The sequence below is a fragment of the Diabrotica undecimpunctata genome, chromosome 11, assembly GCF_040954645.1.
Source record: "Diabrotica undecimpunctata isolate CICGRU chromosome 11, icDiaUnde3, whole genome shotgun sequence".
NCBI lineage: Eukaryota > Metazoa > Arthropoda > Insecta > Coleoptera > Chrysomelidae > Diabrotica > Diabrotica undecimpunctata.
Genome location: NC_092813.1, coordinates 18,544,876 through 18,551,206, shown reverse-complemented (window position 1 = coordinate 18,551,206; position 6,331 = coordinate 18,544,876).

Here is a 6,331-nt window from a genome sequence, read left to right as displayed (position 1 = left end):
AGTAAAAATAAACGATCATCAAAAAAAAAATGATAAAATTATTGTCACTAACAAAAAACATTATCATTATAAAATATTCATTCACACTGGTTTGTTGACCTGTGATGATAGGGTCTGTATGAAGGCCTGGAGATAAACACATGGTATTAGATGTTGAAATATGATATCTTTACCTCTTCCGCAAAAATATTGCCAAGGGTAGTTGGCCTCCACGTGACACAGGGGCTTATGAGTGAATACTAACAGCACAAGTGAATTGCCAGAGGGAGAAACTCTGTATAAATAGACAATACAGAAATTGTTACTATCACAATTAATTATTAACGAACAGTAAGCGACTTATCACAATGGGCAATGTGAATAAAATTGTAGTATGCACTTAAAATACCTTTTTCGTAGCAAAAGCTAACATTTTTGTGAATAATATTAAGTCGTAGCTTAAACTTATAAGTTTATTCTGTTTGCTTTGAGTATTTTCTGTCTTTTTGTAGTAAAAGCTTATTTAGATGTGAATAAAATACAGCATTTACTGAAATTTTAAAGTAACAACTGTAATGTGCAGCTTAAAAATTAGTCTTGTATAGAACTTCAATCGAACACGTTTAAAAATGGCTCAATTTATGAACATCTGACGTCGAAAATATTATTCTCTAGGAAATGAATGTCGGGATGAGGAACATATTAATTTATATCGTTTTTCAAAAATTAATGTGGAGTAGTTAGTAGCAAATTTCATTGAAGTCACTGGAGAAACAAGGGGAGGAGCATTAAATCCCAGACAAAAAATGCAGATATTTCTTCGATTTTTAAGTGATCCTGGATTTCAAATTGGAGTTGGCAAGGTGTTCATCGAACAACAGTGAGTAAAACTGTGAAATTTGTTTTGACTAAAATAATTCAAAAATCACATATTTGGTTACGTTTTTCTTTAAATAACATTGCTGAAGCACAACAAGAGTGGAGTGCTAAGTATCAGTTTCCTTGTGCATTTGGTGCTGTTGATTGTACACATATAAGAATTCCGAAACCATCTGAGCATGGAGACGAATACTATAACAGAAAAGGTTACTTTAGCATAAATGTATAGGCAACATGTAATGCAAAAGAAGAATTTACTTCCATAGACGCTCAGTGGCCTGGGTCAGTACACGACAGTAGGATACTAAATAATTCTGCAATTTATGTCGAAATGAATAATATGCAGCATAATAATATGATGTTATTAGGTGATTCTGGTTATGGAATCAAACGTTGGCTGATGACGCCATACAGAAATCCCGAAACTCGTGAAGAAATTGCGTTTAACACATTTTTCATGAAAGAAAGAGTCATAATCGAAAGGTGCATTGGCTAACTGAAGAGAAGGTTTCCAATTTTGCAACATATGGTTAGAGTAAAACTAGACAGAATTGCATCTGTTATTATTAGTTGTAGTGTACTTCATAATATATCAAAGTATTTAAATGATCTACTTCCTGTCGATGAAGAAGAAGATGTCATGAATGACGAAGAAAAGCAATACAATTTAGAAAATGACGCTGAAAATGTTATGAGATGGGGAGAAGGGTTATAGTTATAAATTCAAAATTATATTTAAAAACTGTTGAAACAAATAAAAATATACAGGGTGTGTACCTTAAAAAATATATCATATTTCATAATATATAACATTGTATATATTTTGTCTAAATATAAAGAAGTTGAAATTTCGGGACCTTCGCTTTCGAGACCTTGGGTTTCGATTAGTCTTTGACGTAGCTTGTTCAATAAAAGTTATTCTCGCTCGATCTGCATGCGCGTAAGTTTTAACTGCTCAAGAAGAACCAGTCTTTGTAGATCTGCTGTGCATAATTTTGCAGTCTCATCTGTTTCTTGCCCTTCCAGCTTATTTCTTTTTGCTTGTGATGGTGTAAAGAAATGGGCTGGACATAACGAACGTATTACGGATGGCCGACGGAATAAAGAAATCGGGAATTGGCTGCCATATGAAGCCAAAAGACCACGAGGAAGACCGCAAATGCGATGGACTGACGATATTAAAAGAACTGCAGGCAGGGCCAATGTGGAAACGTCGTACAAACAACAGAGATGAATGGCGAGAGTTAGGAGAGGCCTATATTCGGCAATCCGAATAGAGACAAGGGTTTAAAAAAACATTTGATAAAACTATATTTTTATTACATTGTGGTTTCACATTGCTGCACAAGAAAAATATTAAGGTTTTAAAGTTGTTATTATACCCATATATACCCAGAGTGCATACCCATAAACTTTTCAAAACACATTAATTACAACAAAATCCTCTAATAACCAAATAGAACAAATTATGGAAACTGATAATAACCTGACAGGATCCATAAGTAATAGAATTGAAACATCTTCCTTAAAAACTCCAACATCATCAACCTCAAACAACATCAGAAATCCTACTCCAGTAGAAATAACACCAAATCCAATTACTACAAACGTCCCTTCTCCAGACATTAACGAAAATACCCCACAGATCGATTCACAGATATTTACTTCTCCTGTAGTAAGCAAACCAAAAAAAAAAAGTCAAAAAAGTCAACCAGAAATTTCCGCGAAGAACTTTTACTTTCACTAGAGTTAATTAAAGACAAAATAGAAACAGATCACCACCGTTTATCCAGCTTATTTCTTTTTGTTTGTGATGGTGTAATATAAGAGGAAGGAGGAGTAGGTCTGACTAAAAAGTGCCTTGTCTTCGCTGGTTTTTGCATTTCTACATTTTCCAATGGCTTCAATCCCGTTGTCGCTGCTCCAGGAATTTTATGCCATGTTGGGTTTTTCTCATCTTTATCTATAATGTCCATCAATTTTTTTTCCCCATCTTTCAAAATAATTTTTTTATTTCTAGTTGCTTTCTTATCTGCTTTCTTTTTTAATTCGTTTTTCATATTTTGAATCTTTTTTTTTTTAATTGTTTTACATTAATACTTTTGCCATAAATCGTTTGGTATGATTCCTTCATTATAATTAAGGAAATTTCCTTATTTTTTCTTATTAATGGCAACTGCGATTTATCAAATAACACTTTGTGATTAGATAAAACCTCTATGAAGCGCAAATTGCCACTTTGTTCTTCACCGACTTTGGAGTCAAGAGATTGACTGTCGTACTCGGAACTCATTTTTAACACTTTTACAAACGTGTGTCTGCTAATGGTTGTAATAACTAAATAAACTGAAAACACTGTTGACAAAAATAGAATACGGCCGGTTTTAAGTTTTTTCTAGATTTGTGTTTCCTGTTGTTAATTTAAACTTAAATTTTTTAGTATACACTTATAAGTATAAGCAAAATATTACTCACAAATTTTTCAGAATGTACTTAAACTTATAGCTGAATCTAATAAGATTGTAATTATGCTATAACTGAATTCTTAAAGTAAACACTTATTTTTTATTCACACTGCTGACTATAGTGAGTTTCTCTACAACTAAACAACAAATATCTACGTCTGAATGCATATTGACATTCAAATATATTAACTGGCATCTGGCAACTGACAATTAAAAACGGATAGTGCCTTTCGATAAATTCGGCCTTAGCTAATTAATTTTTGGGAAGAGGATGTGTATTTTGCTTCGAAATATGTATTCCCATAAAAAAATAACGCTTTCGAACACTTTTAACTAAAAACCAATAAAATTTTAAGAGGAATTATGTTATTAATACTTAAATGGTGTTTTAAGAGGAAGCGTATTCGTTTATGAAATAATATAGTCCCAAACATAATTTATGACGAAAAAACTATTTTAAGAAAAAGGGTCTTTTAAACACTCACATGTAGGTACTTAAAGCGATAAAAATTAATAATCCCAAGACATAGTTAAATAGAAATACAGGCCAGTAATAGGAAAATTTAGCATGCCACAATATGGGAGAAGGCTATATGACCGCATAGATCAAAATCTCGATATATAAAGCATGTGTAAATGTAGTACTAATATATGAAGCGGAAACAAGAGCTAAAACGGCTGTTACAGAAATATTGATGGGAACTACAGAAATGAAAGTATTAAGAAACATAAAAGGAATATGTCTCAGAGATATAATAAGGAATGAGGATACATTAAGAGAAACTTGAGTTCAGAATGCAATGAGAGGGACACGAGCACGACGCCACAAATGACGATATAATATTAACAAAGAGATACGGGAAGAATCTCGAAATGGGCGAAAATAGATAAATCCAATACAAAAAGACCACTAGGAAGGTGGTACCTTCTATATACCCGAAGAAGTGATATGACTATGTAGCTGGGGTGATATATTATATATAGAAACATATTCTAAAAGAAGAATGGAAAGTTTCGAACATAGTTTTAAGGTTTGAATCGGTTTGTAAATGCCCCTTTGTCCGCTTCTTGTCGATCGACGATGATAGGTATAATAAAAGGTTGAAGTTGTGGAGTAAAAGTGTTGATTTATTGACAGCTACTGGTAATTACACAATATGATGTTCGTTAGGTAACTACTTATGATTGACTGTAGTAAACTGCTCTCACGTGTGCTCAAATCCCCAATTTATAATCTCACAAATATTTCATACCTAAGCACAGAGGTTATTGCTTCTATGATACTAACCAACTTTGAACTATATGCTTACATTACAATTTAATCTAGACCATCATTGCAACACCTAGGAAGTTCAATTAGAAACAATATATTATTCGGCAATTCATTAACAAGTGAATGGACTTTAATTATTAAAATATTACTTGATATCATTTTCACAATGTCACTTATACACGGTGAACCTATAATAGATTAAGAAGTTAAGAATAATGTGAGATTACAAATTAAGGGGTTAATTTTTGATTGAACAAGCAGAAAAAGAAAACGAAGAACCAATATGTCGGCAGGTGAATCATCAGTTCTTGATCTTTCTTTATATAATTCTAACTTAACAATAGGTTTTGACTGGGAAGTACGTATTGCCATATATATGGAAGTGATCACTTTCACATAATTTTATTAATACGAATCTCAACCATTATGCAGAAACAGAGCCGGTGATAACGGGCCTGCAAGAAGTACAATGCAGACGGGCGCCTCTGTTTGAGCGGCACCAAAATGAGCTTTTTTTCTGCTAGCGTTATACAAAATGGTAAAAGGGATAAATTAATTTTTTAAGTGTGATTTAACCCGGCAGTAGACGTGTGGTCTAAAAATCTCAGTGGACGGGTGGGGTCTATCAGGACCAAAATTTAAATGACCCACAAGTTTCAGATAACATTCACATAATGTTTTTAAGATTTTGTCGGTTTATCTGTCTCCTACTTAATGATCTTGTGGCATTGTATTTTCGTTTTGTTTTATTTTTCAAAAAATATAGCAATTAATCTAAAACCTTGCATTTTCTGCTTTGTTTACTTTTTATTAGTACTGATTAGTAAATAAATATTTTCCAAAATTCCCACATATGTTTTATTAAAATACAAATATTAAGCTTCATAAATTTGTTTATAACAAAAAATTATCTGCACAAAATACAAAAGTTTTAATTTTACTTCTCCCCTTTCATTGGTATTTAAATTTCCCCTTTTATTGGTGGTCACTTCTAATGGGCCTGGCATAAGAGTATTTGATAGGCACGACGCTGATTGTCGTACAACTCTAGCTAAATGAGGTTTCAAAGCTCTACTTCCCATATTTTCTTTTGTCATATTTATTCCTAAATCTTTCATAAATAATCTTCTGCAATTTTTATATTCTCCTTCTGGATTGTTGCTTTTGTATATTTCGAAAGCATTGACGGCAGCAATATTCATAAGGCCATAGAATACTACCATAGGCCAACGTCTAGTGTTTCTAGCAACATTATAGGAAGGTATTTTTCGGTCAACAACGTCTAATCCTCCCTGTGTCAGATTGTAAAATATAATGATTTCTGGTTTTGCTTCTTGTCCAGATGCCTCATCAATTTTATTTTCGAGAATCATAGCACACATTTCGACAAAAGCAATACATTTTTTGATTTTTTTGGTACATATGACACTGCAGTAATATCGGTACCAAATGCAAAAACAGATAAATGTTGACATCGGTGTTTGATGTCTGTTATTTGATGCGGCAATTCTCTTCTGTTGGACTGAATAGTACCGACCACTGTAAGTTGGTGAACTTCTAACAAACATTTTACAGTCTGATATATATTATCAGATTATATATATTATTATTATTATATATTACAGAATAATATATTAGTATTTTCTATGATGATGGAAAGAATATCACCAAAAAACAGCATAAAACATTCAACAGGTATAGAAGAATTCTACCCATTTCCTGTAACTCCTGACAA